This window comes from Diadema setosum, chromosome 14, assembly GCF_964275005.1.
Source record: "Diadema setosum chromosome 14, eeDiaSeto1, whole genome shotgun sequence".
Taxonomy (NCBI): domain Eukaryota; kingdom Metazoa; phylum Echinodermata; class Echinoidea; order Diadematoida; family Diadematidae; genus Diadema; species Diadema setosum.
The window spans coordinates 30,999,904-31,016,549 of NC_092698.1; positions in this window are offsets into that span (position 1 = coordinate 30,999,904).

The window sequence follows — 16,646 nt, forward strand, 5'->3', positions numbered from 1 at the left end:
GAAGCTTGCAGCGATTTTTTTGTTAAACATTGGTGGCTAATGATGTTGGCTGCTATGATTTTGTTGGTGTTGTTGATTGTCCTGCTTGTTGTCGCGTGGATTTACATGACGTAATAGGGTTTTAGTATTTTGTGGTATAAATTGTTTTTAGCGGATACCGTCCATTATATTTTGTGATTTGTGTGCGTGTTCCAGTTTTTTTTGGCACAAACCTCGCATTAATTCGTCGATATCTTTTTTTGCATGGACGAGAGCAGCAGGGGAATTTCAATACCCTGGGGGGATATCCGAAAGCTAGCTGTAAATTCGGGGTATTTCGCCTCTATCCGAGACCGAGGGTGGGGCAATAAGCTGATCCACTTATTGATGCTACCGGAAGAGATTCGCAGGCCCCGAGACGCTTTTAGGGTTTTCTATAGGTATTCTCTGCGCCTGCCCTTGACTCGATCCCAGACAAACATACCGATTGAAGATTTCATTTATCTTTGCGGGTATTTGCAGGTACCGCAGGGTATCCTCCGACATCTAGTCACGCGATTTTACATTAGACCAAGCCGCAGCGTGGAAGCGCTTAGCGATGCGCTGCACTATTGCGCCACTTTGGAATATTATGACTTTGTTTCATTTTACTTGACCTTGCTGGGGATCCCAATTTGTATTCCTTTACTTACCCAGCCGGCGACTCGCGAATACGCACAGTGTGTCATGAAATGCGTTCTGGCAGCTTTTCAAGAAAATTACCCGCGCCATCGCACCGCACACCTCTTCCCGCCGATCACCTGCCCCAGTGCTCTATTTTGCTTGAGTCCGGGTCACAATTATGTAAGACAACGGATCAAGTTGTTTTGTTGTACGCCTAGGGTGAGTAGGCGTTGTTGGTGCTTGGTATAAGCAGACGGGATTATGCAGTAGTGGATAAATGGTATCATAGTAGGCCTATCATATTATGTTTTTGTTCATGTGGTTAATTTTGATATTTGTGCAATTTGAGTCGCAGTTGTACTCAGATTATTTGGAGGTTGTGGATTGATTTTTTTGTTGCTTTGTTGTTACATCAGGACTTAATTCTAATATCATGGCTTCATTGGCAGGAGATTGTTTGGTTTTAGTCAAAAACTTAAAACCAGATACGAAAGACGAGGAATTGAGGAAGTTTTTTGAGGGTGTGGGCCCTTTGACATATATAAAACTAGGGAGGGACTCCCTTACCGGTGAGCCCACTGGCACAGCTTACTGTGGCTTCAAGACAGCTGAGGAGGCGGCTAAGGCTAGAGAATTGAACGAAACGACACTTTTGGGGAGGAAAATTGAAATAGTATGCATGCCCCGCAACTGCCTTTCTTTAAATATTTCGGAACCCAGGGTCCCTGAACAAAAACCACACGTTGTGGTGCAAAACCCTTACAAATTGTCCTTTTTTAGCGGAGATCCAAAGCCGAAGGGGGGCGAAGTTTCGTTCGAATTATGGAGATACGAGGTGGAATGCCTCGAGCAGGACGAAACGTGCCCCCCTGACGCCTTGAATAGGTTGGTCAGGCGGTCGTTGAGGGGGGAGGCGGGGCAAATGGTCCTTAACATGCCTCCTGAGACGACGGTCTCCGGCATTGTTTCAAAGCTGGAAGGTTTCTATGGGACCCTGGAGAGTGGGGCGATGCTCCTACACCAATTGCATTGCACTAGACAACTCCCGGGGGAGGCGCTCGCGGCCTACAGCGCGCGTCTCCAGCTGTTGATAGACCGCACGGAAAAGAGAGGAGGGATTCCCTCCTCCTCCAAAGATGAGACCCTGCGAATAGTGTTTTGGAGGGGGCTTATGGACGAAATCGTGAAACAGGCCATCCGGCATCGCTATGAGGCCGTGACGAGCTTCGATGAGTTGGTAAAAATAGCGCGCGCGATGGAACAAGAGGCGGCGGAGGCTCGCGAGTTCCGAGGTAGTGGGCCGTCGCGGCCTCGCGCGCAACACCAGCCGGCTAGCGCGCAAGCGAGCGCTGCCCCCAAGGAGCTAGTAGCAGGGCTAGAAGAAATTAGGGATAGATTACAAAAGTTAGAACAGGGAGGGATGAATCATATTAATAATCAAGCTAGACCTCGGCAGGGAGGGGCATGTTACCGCTGCGGCATGGTAGGTCATTTTGCGAGGGAGTGTACCCTCCCTCCGGTACCTCGCGGCCCACCCTATATGGCTGCACATCCCCCTGCCCCTTTTCGCCCACCGCCCCCTCAGCATGCCCCGCCACCCATGCCCCCGCCCCATGCGCAGCCGTTAAACGGACAGGACCCGCGTCCGTGGGGCAGGCCGTGGGTCAGGAAATAAGTAGCCAGATTCCTCGTAGTAGCAGCAAAGAAGCCACGGTTGTTGATAGATCAGTAGGAGGGGCGAATGAGGGCATTGCAAGAATAGGGGGGAAGGCGTGTCGATGCCTACTAGATACGGGCTCACAGGTCAGTACTTTGTCAGAGGGGTTTTACAGACGTTATCTATCGAGGTTCCCATTACACGAGATAGGCAATTTGATAAGGGTCGAGGCGGCAAATGGGAATGCCGTCCCTTATTTTGGCTATATTGAAGTAGACATTTCATTTGACGGGGCCCTCCCCCAGGCAGGGAGAACCCCAGTAAGTAGTTTGATTTTAATTGTACCCGAGACCCCGTACAACAAGACCGTCCCCATGTGTGTAGGTGTCAATGTAATACGCGAATGTGTTAGGTTAGGGAGGGAGACCGTAGGACCCCGTTTTCTCGAAGAGTCTGGGACTATGGAGGGCGTGACTGCCGCCTGGAAGCTAGTCTACGCGGCCGTCAGCGGCCCAAACTCCCCGAACGCTAAGGGCAAATTAGGTGTAGCTCGAAATGCCAGCCGGAAAGCGGTCCCCGTCCCGGCCCAAAAGGCCATTGTCGTGTCCGCTAAGATTAAGTTACGTCCATCCCCAGTCCAGTATGACGTGGTGTTTGAGCCAAAATTTCACAACCTCCCGTCGGGGTTAGTTGTCGAATCAGGCTTAGTGACAGTTAGTGAAGAGGTGCAAAAGGAGCAGAGTATCCCAGTTGTAGTTCAAAATCCGACAGACGGCACATTGTGGATTCCCCGACACGCCAAATTGGGGGAGGTATATTTGTGTGAAGAACTCGTTACTGTACAGTCACAAGAGCAGGTAATTGAGATTCCCCCATCCCAGGCAGAGGTAGTTGCCTCCCAGCTAGATTTTTCGGAGTCTGGCGCCCCGAAGGCAGCTATCGACCGCGTCAAACAGCTAGTAGGGCAATATAGTGGTGCGTTTAGAACCTCAGAGACCGACATTGGCCATAGCAAAATCGTGGAACACAAAATCCCTTTGGAAGACCCCACCCCCATAAACGAGAGATATACAGTAGGCGAATTCCTCCCGGTCAGTACGAGGAGGTGCGTAAACATTTACAAGAAATGCAGGACGCAGGCGTAATTCGCGAATCCTATTCCCCATACGCAAGCCCAGTAGTCTTAGTACGTAAGAGAGACGGGTCCATGCGCTTTTGCATAGATTTTAGGAAACTTAACCAACGCACAGTTAGGGACTCCTATGCCCTGCCGCGAGTGGACGAGGTGCTGCAGATGATGGGGGGTGCCCGGTGGTTTAGTTCCCTTGACCTGAAGGCGGGATATTGGCAGATCGAAATAGCGGAGGAGGATAAATCCAAGACTGCCTTCGTTCTGCCACCCCCTTTTGGTCATTGGGAGTGTAACCGGATGCCCTTCGGACTCTGCAATGCCCCGTCCACCTTCCAAAGGGCTATGGAGAGGTGTCTAGGTGAATTAAATCACACGTGCTGCGTCGTATATTTAGACGACATCATAGTTTTTGGCAGCACCTTAGAAGAACACACTGAGCGCTTGGGGAAGGTCATTGACCGGTTGGCCACCCATGGGTTCAAGCTGAAGCCCTCCAAGTGTCACTTACTACAGTCAAAGGTCAGCTATTTGGGCCACGTGATATCGGAGGAGGGCATAGCAACGGACCCTGGGAAAACGGCCGCCATTGATCAATGGCCTACCCCCACAAATGAACGCGAGCTGCGAGCTTTTTTAGGTTTGGCTGGTTATTACCGGAAGTTCGTGCCGAATTTTGCCCGCGTAGCGCGCCCATTGTACGAGTTATTAGGAGGGACAGGGGGGAGAAAGGGAAAGAAGAGCATGAAACCACCCCCACCATGGACCTGGGGAGCACGGCAAGCGGAAGCGTTCAAACATTAAAAGCCAAATTAACTTCTGCCCCAGTGTTACAGTACCCGGATTTTTCCCAGCCTTTTATTTTGCACACAGACGCGAGTAGGACAGGCCTAGGTGCCGCGCTATATCAGAAGGACGATCAAGGGAGAGAGCGCGTTATTGCGTACGGTAGCCGCGCAGTTAACAAGGGAGAGCGCAATTACCCCGCCCATAAGCTAGAGTTTTTAGCCCTTAAGTGGGCCGTTACGGAGAAGTTCCACGATTTTCTCTATGGTAATGAGACCCACGTGTACACCGACAACAACCCCTTGACCTATGTGTTGACCACTGCGAAGTTGGACGCAACCGGACACCGATGGTTGGCCGCTTTGGCAAATTATCAGTTGACCTTGACTTACAGGACAGGTAGGACTAACATCGACGCTGACATTCTGTCGAGGAACCCCCACACCCAGACAGAGTCCCAGAGTAAGGAAACAGAGGGTGATGTAGCACCCACAGTAGTTCACTCGGTAATCACCGCCGTGGCCCAGGGGCTAGGAGAAGCCCGAGAAACAGGTACCCCCTTAGTAGAAGTAGTAGGACATGACGGACAGGTACACGTCCCACCCCCCTCCCCAGATACGAATGACACTGACCCCTTAGGTGGCCCCCTCGATTGGTGCGAGGAACAACAGACCGACCCCCACATAAGTAGGGTAATTAATTTGAAATCGAGTGATAACTTACCCCCAAGGAGAGAATTAAAGCGGGAAAGTCCAGAGGTACAAGGGTTATTGAGAGAATGGGATAAATTAGAATTACGGGAGGGAGTACTCTATAGGAGAAGACTGGTAGATGGAAGGACCCAATATCAGCTAGTGTTGCCTGCAAGTCGACGGGAGTTCGTTTTAGAACTATTACATACCAAGCATGGTCATTTCGGTGTTGAGAAAACACTCGATTTAGTCCGTAGTAGATTTTATTGGATCCACATGGGACAGGATGTGAAGCATTTTGTAGGAACATGTGAGCGGTGCGTGCGTAGGAAGGGCGCGCCGGCAGTGCAAAACACAGCCCCTTTGGTGAACATTAGAACCACACGCCCGATGGAACTAGTTTGTATAGATTTTCTCACGGTAGAAGAGGGTCAGGGCGGCTGCGGAAATATTTTGGTAATCACCGATCATTTCACAAGGTATGCCGTAGCCGTCCCGACTAAGAACCAAACAGCTATCACTACAGCAAAGGCATTGTATGAGCATTTCTTTCTCCCTTACGGTTTCCCCGAGCGGTTACATTCTGACCAAGGTCGAAATTTTGAATCCCAGACAATAAATGAATTATGTAATTTGGTCGGAGTAAAGAAAACTAGGACAACCCCCTACCACCCCCAGGGTAATTGTGCCTGCGAGCGCATGAACAGAACGCTGCTGGGAATGCTCGGCACTTTGCCTGAAGAGCAGAAACGGAATTGGAAAGCGCACGTGTCAACTCTCGTCCATGCATATAATTCTACTAAGCACGGGTCCACTGGACACTCCCCATTTTTTTTAATGTTTGGACGCCATCCAAGACTACCGGTAGATGCTTTGTTAGGAGCTAGGGAAGGAGAGGAGTTTATCTCCTCAGATGAGTATGTGGCGTGCCTCCGAGAAAGGCTGGAACATGCCTACAAACTCGCGACGGAAACCGATCAGTTAGCCCAAGATAAGAATAAGAAAAGGTACGACGCCAGCACTAGGGAGAATAAACTTGAAGTTGGGGATAGGGTATTAGTGCGTAACGTAGGGTTAAAGGGAAAACAGAAGATAGCCGATAGGTGGGGTAGGGATGTTTATGTTGTAATGGGGCAGCCCAACGTAGATATACCGGTGTATCAAGTAAGATCAGACACGGGGGGAAATAGGATGCAAATGCTCCATAGAAATTTATTAATGCCTTGTAATTTTATTCCTAAGGTGACTCGGGCCGTCGGCCCCAAGAGAAAACCAAATGTCAGCTCCCCTCCCCCAAGTGAAATTGAAGTAGTGGATGATGAACCCCAGGATGTAGGGCTGGGTGAGGCCGTTGCTTGGCGTGTAGAGCCGAATGTCACCGGTGAAATTAATCGAACAATTGACAATGATTCGCAGGATAATGTTAGGGAATTGGACCCATCCATGGATAATGCAACAGCAGAGGCTAGGGAAGGAGATAGTAATGATAGGGAAGAATGTATTGAATCTGAAGAGGTAATAGATACCAACCCGTGTGGCGAAGAAGTTGAGGAACAAGTCGAAGCCCCAGGGGACGTACCTGCCCCTCGGGATGAGCCAGAAGCCGCCTCGTTAGAGGAAGATCCTCCTTTGAGGAGATCACAAAGGTGCTCCCGCGCTCCCGAGAGGTTGGCGTATTCCCAAGTACAGAGAGGTATTGTACAGCCAGTTGTGGAGACCTTAAGTAGGTCCACTATTGTTCAGGTTTTGTGTATAGTTTTGTTAGTAAAGTGTATTTTTGCTTTCTTATCTGTAACAGAAAGTATTTTTGTATTGTAATGATAATGTGAGAAGAGTTGCAAAGCGCTATATTATAGAGTGTTTACGTTTTGTTATGCTCCAATTGGAGAGGGGACGCCCTAGAGAATAAGCAGATTTGTGATTTTCATAAGTCAATACAGTAAGTCTAGGATAGGCGAATGGCCAAAATTCAGCCTGCTGGCTCTGCTGCTTTATGTTTTGTGTTTTATAATGAAATGTTTGCATAATGTCGTGTTTTGTGTTACGGAGTGGTCGGTTGATGTGCTATCTCTTTTAATCGATTTGGTCATCAAGCTGACGGAGTTGGAATCAGGGATATATTTTTTGTACCTTTGCAAGGACTAAGGAGATTTGTGCTGACAAGTCAATGTGGCAATTCTGAAAAGGAAATTGGCCAATTTTAGCCTACCAGTTTTGCTGCCCTTACGTTCGCATAGGGAATATTGTTAATTTGTTAATGGATATGTGCCTTAGGGGCGGTCACTGATGTTCCACATCACATAATCGATTGGTCATCACGTTGACGGTGTAGTGAAGGAGGATAGTATTTTTTTTTTGTAATGAAGCAACGATTAATGAGATGTGCTTCGGCAAATCAATGTGATGTTACTATGTAGGAAGGATGGTCAGAATTTAGCCCACCAGGTCATCATTTTCAGTCCACGTTATTTGATTTTGTGAGTGATATTAAGAATGATATGTGCTTATTTGATTGTATTCACGAGCATTAACCATTTCATGTAAATAGTCGTAGCGGTAAGAAATTCGGAAAATGCTTGGTTTATCAGGTGGTTGCCTCTTTATGGGAGGTTTTGTAGTCAGAACGCTGTGCCTCCGGTTGTATAGTGTATAATGTCATGAGTATTCAATTTAGCAGTCATTGTGTTGTTCGAAATTTATGTGGTAATGTGATTAGGGTTTGATGTTATGCATATATGTTGTAAATATTTTCGCGGACAGTGGCTGGCGATATGATAGTGTTGGTTCACCCCAAGTATTCCTGGTTAAAGGGCAGGGAAAATAAACCGGGCTGATGCGGAATGATGAGGACATCATTCTGTGAACAGGGGGGAAGATGTAACGAGCTGAAAAATAGGGGGCTCCCGAATAGGATGGGCATTATAAAGGGAATGATAAGAAATTAGGGGGTCATGAAGTAGATAGGGCAAAGCACAGGGTGAAAGAATAAAGGGAATAAAAGGGAAGGAATAAGGTTCAGACAGCGGGTTTAGGGCATGGTAGGACAGTGTAGGGAATCAGACAAAGGGAATAAAGAAGAAGGACATTTGATAGACATCAGGTGATTTTTAAAGGACAAAGAAATAGATAGGACCGGCAGGATGTTAGGAGTATATGTTTGACAAGGAGTTGAGGTGTTTAACGAGAATATTGTGGTAGTGTGAGTTAAATCGGGAATCCTGCTGGAGGAGTAAGTTAAAGGGCTCGTAGCGAAGCTGGGTTTTGTTTTATAAATATTAGGAGGAAGGGAGAGTGTCAGGTTGGGTTCGAAACGCAGGTAGGTTACGCAGGTGAGAGGAGAGGGTCAAGTTGAGGACAGGTAAGCGGATTGGTCGGAAGAGGGTTGTCAATAATTCAGGTGTGGGAAATTAATTAAAATGATTGGATAATGGAATTGTAGGAGGGATTTAAGGGTTAGTTTAAAAGGGCATGTATTGTAGGGAGAAGAGAGATTTCAGATTTCAGAAGACAGATTTTTCATCGAGAGACCTTATAGAGAGATTTCATCGAGACAGATTTTAGGAGAATTTGGCACACACTTCGAGAGAGATTTCTGGTCACAATGTGGAGAGAACTTTGCCAGATAGACTAAATCTTAGTGAAGATGTAGCCCGTTGGCATCAATTTTTTTGAACGTTGGTGAACGTTGAACGTTGTTAATGGAGAGAGAGCCGTGGGCCGAACTTTACTTCTGACGTGGGGAACGCCGTCCGTGCCACTGTCCGAAGAGTTGCCGTGTAACAAGAGAAAAAAAAGAGATTGTGAATTGTGCACAAACCCCACCCCTGAGGCCCACTAATGTTTTGAGGAGACCCAGAAGGAAGTGAGGCGCAGCCGGAGACCAGCCGCCGGTGCGACGGACGCGATTCGGGCCGAAGCGACGAAGGCAGCCACCGACGGAGCTCTGGGTAACGTCGGCGACTAGGACTGAGAGAAGGAAGGGCTTCCATAACAACTGCAGTATTCCGCGGACAATTTCCCTCTCCCTATTAACCCCCCCCCCCCTTTTTGCACTTGCACCCGAAGCCATGTAAGTAAAATAACCGAGATTGAATTATGCGCATGCTTGGTTAAATTGTATCAGAATGTTGAATTGCCCAGTAACTGTGGGTTTAAAGTGATTTAACAAGAGGAGATTTTCCCCTTAAATAAATACCAAAGTAAATTTATGAATTTGATGTAACGGTTGTTTAATTTTTGTCCTAAATTTAATGAAATTAATATTGCTGATGACGTGGCAGGTGTGTCTATAAATCCGAGTGCACTAACCAAATCCCCTCGCGCCTTACAGACCGGGCGCGAGCCCAGCCATCCCCTGCCGCTGGTAGCCCCAGCCCAGGGCGGTGAGCTGGGGCGGGAGAGTAGAGGGTTAGATATATATATATATATATATATATATATAATTTCAAGTAAAGCTTGGCCTCTTCGTCCCAAGTCCTTGAAAAAGATTGGTAACTCGATTGAAAGCTCAGGAAAATTAAAGGCTATCAGTGAACATACTGCAACATCTGCGAGCGGTCATTTCTCCGTCACACCTATAAAGTATATGAAATAAAAGACAAAACCAATCAAAATCAGTGGACCAATATGGCTGATGTACTTGACTGGTTCACCAAACTTGATGACAAGAAAACTTTGAATTTCATTGTATTTGATATCATGGACTTTTACCCCTCAATATCCACTGAACTATTATCCACCTGTCTCAACTGGGCAAAAAAGTTCACGGTTATAAGGGACCATGAAAAAGAAACCATCATGCGCTCAAGAAGGATATTATTGTATGACAACAATGGTAAAGCTTGGGAAAAACAAGAGGGGCGTAACCAGTTTGATGCCTCTATGGGGGCCTATAACGGGGCAGAGATATGTGAGTTAGTGGGACTAAACACGCTATCTCAACTGAAGGAAAAGCTAAACACATATAGTGCAGGCCTCTAGCGAGATGATGGGCTCGCTGTACTCTAACCGGCAAAACCAAGTGCAAACCAACCTGAAATCAGTAGATTTCTTGGATGTCACCCTCAATCTAGAAACTGGCAGCTTTCACACTTATAGGAAGCCTAATGATCCCCCCTCTACGTTAACCAGAATTTCAACCACCCCCCACCCATCCTGAAGCAAATTCCCTCAGCTGTTAAAAAGTATCCATCAGCATGAAAAAGAAACCATCATGCTCTCAAGTCTGTTGTCTGATGTGACTTTGCAGATTCAAGCTTCTGAAAAATCAAAACCAATAGTAGTGGACAGTGATGGGTTGAAGCCATACAGGGAGGAGTAAAGAAAGGAGTGGATATCTATCCATGAAACACTGAGGGAGGAAGAAGTCATCTTTCCCACCAATCTAGACAGAATTCCACCTGACCACAAGGGCAATGCAGACCTGCTACCTGGTCACGTAAGAGGAGAGAGATGGCATGTCCACATCAGGCATGCGGCGAAAATGCCTGCTATCTTGGAGCATTTGCCAGGTCGGCAGATGGCGAAGTATGGAGATGTGGCAGATGCAAGAAGTATTATAACACTCAGACTGACAGTTTTTTTTTTTAGAGGAGTCATTTGCTGTTGGACAAGCTGCTTGAGCTCATTTACTGATTTTGCGATGGAAGCATGACAAACATCAGAAGAAGCGCCAAGGTAGGTGTCAAGAGTCAAACTGATCAAAGACTGGAATAACTTTCTTCGCAACGTCTGCACTAGTCACTATGCTCACCACAGCTGTGTTGGTGGCAAAGGAGAGATTGTCATACGCGACGATGCCAAGTTTGGCACCAGAAAGTACCATCGCGGGAGGAGGGAGCAGGGCCACTGGGTCTTTGGTGGCGCTTAGACCGCATCACGTCAATGTTTCCTAGTAGAGGTGGAGCAGAGGCATACTGGAACCCTTGTTCCACTTTTCCAGCAGCACATTCTCCCAGGCATCACCACCCACAGTGACATGAGGGAGGTGTATGATCAGCTTCACAGACTGTGAACCATTCAGAGAACTTTGTGGATCCCGTCACTGGGATTCACACAAACAATGTAGAGATCATGTGACATCATGTAAAGCGCCTTCACCGAAGAGGCTCTAGAACAAATAGAGTCAAACTGAACAAAGACTGGAATAACTTTCTTCGCAATGTCTGCACTAGTCACTATGCTCACCACAGCTGCGTTGGTGGCAAAGGAGAGATTGTCGTATGCAACGATGCCAAGTTTGGCACCTGAAAGTACCACCGCGGGAGGAGGGAGCAGGACCACTGGGTCTTTGGTGGCATGAAGACCGCATCACGTCGATGTTTCCTAGTAGAGGTGGAGCAGAGGTATACTGGAACCCTTGTTTCACTTATCCAGCAGTACATTCTCCCAGGCATTACCATCCATAGCGACATGTGGGAGGCGTATAATCAGCTTAGGGTCCTTGGATACCACACCGTGAACCACTCAGAGAACTTTGTGGATCCCATCACTGGGATTCACACCAACAACATAGAGAACATGTAGCTGTGAATTCGGGTTATTTTGTGGCTATTCGAGATCGAGGATGGGGCAAGAAGCTGCTCCACTTGTTGATATTCTCAGACCAAATTAAAAGGCCCCGAGACGCATTTAGGGTCTTTTACAGATACTCTTTGCGACTGCCCCTGACTCGGTCTCAGACTCACATACCGGTTGAAGACTTTATTTATCTCTGCGGCTATTTACAGGTCTCGCACGACATCCTCTGGCATAATAGTGACGCCATTCTACATCAGACCCAGCCGCAGTATAGAAGCGCTCATAGATGCGCTACACTACTGTGCGACCTTAGAGTACTACAATTTTGTAGCATTCTATTTGACATTATTAGGAATTCCAATTTGTATCCCCTTACTCACCCAGCCGTCCATGCGTGATTATGCGCAGTGCGTTGTGAAATGCGTTTTGGCATCTTTTCAGGAAAACTACCCGCGCCACCGCACTGCACATCTTTTCTGCCGATCACCTGCCCTAATAATCTGTTTTGCTCGAGTCCAGGGCACAATTATATAAGGCAGCAGATTAAGCTATTTTGTTGCACGCTGAGAGTTAAAAGGCGTTGTTGGTGCTTGGCGTAAATGACAGATGGGATTGCAGCGAGGTGAATGGTATCATAGTATATGATTTTTTTTTGTGCATGTGCTTAATTTTGATATTTGGTATAGTTTGAGCTATTGAGACTATTTGGGGTTCGTTGATTGATTTTGTTGTTTTGTTGCTACATTGATTGCGATACCATGGCTTCGCCTGCGGGGGACTGTTTGGTTTTGGTCAAAAATCTGAAACCAGATGCGAAAGAGGGGGATTTGAGGCAATTTTTCGAGAATGTGGGCTCGCTGACATACATAAATTAGGGAAGGACTCCCTCATGGGCGAGCCCACTGGTACAGCTTATTGTGCCTCTGAAACAGCCGAGGAGGCGGATAAAGCTAAAGAATTAAACGAAATGTCATTGCTGCGGAGAAAAGTTGAAGTAACGAGCATGTCCCGCACTTGTCGTTCCCTACATATTCAGGAATCCCTGTTTCCCGAGCAGAAACCGCAAGTTGTGGTTCAAAATCCATACAAGTTGTCTTTTTTTCAGCGGGGACCCCAAGCCGAAGGGGGGGGGGGCCGAGGTTTCATTTGAAATATGGAAGTATGAGGTAGAGTGCCTCGAAAAGGATGAAACTTGCCCCCCTGACGCTCTAAACAGATTGGTAAGGCGGTCGTTGAAGGGGAAGGCGGGGCAGATGGTTCTGAACATGCCCCCTGAGATGACGGTCTCCGGTATTGTTTTGAAATTAGAGGGGTTTTATGCTACTTTGGAGAGTGGGGCGATGCTTTTACACCAATTACACTGTACCAGACAGCTCCCTGGGGAAGCGCTCGCAGCCTACAGTGCACGATTCCAGCTGCTTATAGATCACGTGGAGAAAAGGGAAGGATCCCCTCCTCTTCCAAAAGACGAGACTCTGCGCATAGTATTTTGGAGAGGGCTAATGGATGAAACAGTTAAAGAAGCTATCCGGCATCGTTACGAGGTCGCGACAAGCTTTGATGAGCTTGTAAGAATCGCGCGCACAGTGTAACAGGAATCAGCTGAGGCTCGCGAGTTCCGGGGTAGTGGGCCGTCGCGGCCTCGAGCCAAATCCATAGTATCCTCCGAACTCTGTTTGGGGGATACAATAAGCAGCAATGGTGTATATATATATATATAATTTGAAGTAAAGCTTGGCCTCTTCGTCCCAAGCCCTTGAAAAAGATTGGTAACTCGATTGAAAGCTCAGGAAAATTAAAGGCTATCAGTGAACATACTGCAACATCTGCGAGCGGTCATTTCTCCGTCACACCTATAAAGTATATGAAATAAAAGACAAAACCAATCAAAATCAGTGGACCAGTATGGCTGATGTACTCGACTGGTTCACCAAACTTGATGACAAGAAAACTTTGATTTTCATTGTATTTGATATCATGGACTTTTACCCCTCGATATCCACTGAACTATTATCCACCTGTCTCATCTGGGAAAAAAAGTTCACGGTTATAAGGGACCATGAAAAAGAAACCATCATGCGCTCAAGAAGGACATTATTGTATGAAAACAATGGTAAAGCTTGGGAAAAACTAGAGGGGCGTAACCAGTTTGATGTCTCTATGGGGGCCTATGACGGGCTGAGATATGTGAGTTAGTGGGACTATACACGCTATCTCAACTGAAGGAAAGGCTAAACACATATAGTGCAGGCCTCTACCGAGATGATGGGCTCGCTGTACTCCAACCTGCAAAACCAAGTGCAAACCAACCTGAAATCAGTAGATTTCTTGGATGTCACCCTCATTCTAAAAACCGGCAGCTTTCACCCGTATAGGAAGCCTAATGATACCCCCCTCTACGTTTACCGGAATTCCAACCACCCCCCACCTGTCCTGCAGCAAATCCCCTAAGCTGTTGAAAAGCATCTATCAGCATAAGAAAGAAACCATCATGTGCTCAAGTCTGATGTCTGATGTGACTTCGCAGATTCAAGCTTCTGAAAAATCAAAACCAATAGTAGTGGACTGTGATGGACTGAAGCCATACACAACAGGGAGGAGTAAAGAAAGGAGTGGATATCCATCCATGAAACACTGAGGGAGGAAGTCATTTTTCCCACCAATGTGGACAGAATTCCACCTGACCACAAGGGCAATGCAGACCTGCTATCTGGTCACGTAAGAGGAGCGAGATGACATGTCCACATCATGCATGCGGCAGAAACGCCTGCTATCTTTGAGCATTTGCCAGGTTGGCATATGATGCACCACGCGCTACCCCGGGGTATCGTAGTAATCTGGGGTACCACGTTGTGTAGCGCCATCTCACGTTCACTCGAGTACAACCGCAGAGTTACTGCGTTACGTATGCGCACTGTACTGACCCGTGGTACGGTGCGATACTCAGTATAGCGCTTCATGCACTGACTCGACTACACGCACTATTATAATAGCCCGCTAGCTGTGCCAAAGTTACGATCTCGTAGACGTAGTTTCGATCCCGTAATTTTGTAAGCTTTGTGCACTTTGTGCCGAACAAAATATCCTTTCGCAATTAGGATCAAGCTGCAAAAATGCCAGCAGGTGATGGGGGCTATGCCGCACTAAAAGGAAAGGGCCGGAAAAGAAGGAAAATTTCCAGAGAGGAGAGGCTGGAAAACGCGAGGCTTCGCGCCACTCGGAAGTTGGGGAAGGAAGGGGCCGCCGATGTTCTGGAGGTGTTTCAGAAGGCCAGTGACGCCGGGGATAAGGCGGAGGCAGATGGCATTATTATGACCCTGCTGGCTCAGGGATTAATTGAGAAAACTACAGGATAAAGAGGGGTTTTTTTTACAAGAACAATGGCCATAATTGAATGTTGAAGAATTAATCACACACAAAAAAATTAATTTCCCACTTTTTGGTAACTCAGGGTACAGCCCTAAAAAAAAAATAAATAATTCAACAAAATGGCCGTTTTTTTTCTGGTACCCCAGGGTACCATTTATGTCATCATATGGCTAAGTATGGAGATGTGGCAGGTGCAAGAAGTATTTGAAGTATTAAAGCATTCAGAAGGACATTTCTCTCTCTCTTTTTTTTTTAGAGGAGTCATTTGCTGTTGGACAAGCTGCTTGAGCTCATTTACTGATTTTGCGATGGAAGCATGACAAACATCAGAAGAAGCGCCGAGGTAGGTGTCAAGAGTCAAACTGATCAAAGACTGGAATAACTTTCTTCGCAACATGTGCACTAGTCACTATGCTCACCACAGCTGTGTTGGTGGCAAAGGAGAGATTGTCATACGCGACGATGCCAAGATTGGCACCAGAAAGTACCATCGCGGGAGGAGGGAGCAGGACCACTGGGTCTTTGGTGGCGTGAAGACTGCATCACGTCAATGTTTCCTAGTAGAGGTGGAGCAGAGGCATACTAGAACCCTTGTTCCACTTATCCAACAGCACATTCTCCCAGGCATCACCACCCATAGTGACACGAGGGAGGTGTATGATGAGCTCGGGGCCCTACCAGGATACAGACTGTGAACCACTCAGAGAACTTTGTGGATCCCGTCACTGGGATTCACACAAACAACGTAGAGAACATGTGGCATCATGTAAAGCGCCTTCACCAAAGAGGCTCTAGAACAAAAAGAGTCAAACTGATCAAAGACTGGAATAACTTTCTTCGCAATGTCTGCACTAGTCACTATGTTCTACACAGCTGTGTTGGTGGCAAAGTAGAGATTGCCGTACGTGACGATGGCAAGTTTGGCACCTGAAAGTACCACCATGGGAAGAGGGAGCAGGACCACTGGGTCTTTGTTGGCGTGAAGACCGCATCACGTCGATGTTTCCTAGTAGAGGTGGAGCAGAGGAATACTGGAACCCTTGTTCCACTTATCCAGCAGCACATTCTCCCCGGCATCACCATCCATAGCGACATGAGGGAGGCGTATAATCAGCTCGGAGCCCTAGGATACGTTCACCATACCATGAACCACTCCGAGAACTTTGTGGATCCCATCACAGGGATTCACACCAACAATGTGGAGAACATGTGGCATCATGTAAAGTGCCTTCACCAAAGAGGCTTCTGTACAAACAGAGTACTCTTCAGAGCCCACCTAGATGAGTTCGGGCAGAAACAAGAATTTGATCGAGAAACAACTGGAGTGACTTTTCATCACATGCTGGAGGATATCTGCGAAAAGTAACAGGTGTATTTTTTTTTTGGGGGGGGGGGGGGCAAGGGTTCTGGCATCAACTTAACCAGCTTCGACTGACAGAACTTATTTCAGCAAAACTTTGCTATTTCTATGAAGAACCATCAACCAGAATCCGAGATGATTGATCCCGACGACACCGACGACAAACTACCCTAACAGGACAGACTGATCATCCCACTGCTGGCGACGGCCGGACCCGCAAGACAATGCCCACGATGTACATTCCTGCGATGACATCTCTACCACACGGACATCGCCAACCAGCATTGCATAATACAACATTAACAAACTCAACATCACCGACGGACGACGACCGGCAACCCACAGAAATTTTGCAGATCACAGACATTTAGAATTAGTCATTAATCACTGGAATTCATCTTCTGAACAATGACACTTTAAATTATGAATATAAACTTATCATCACAATTTTTGGATTATTGATCGATCCTTTTGTGTAAATGTTACCCTGTT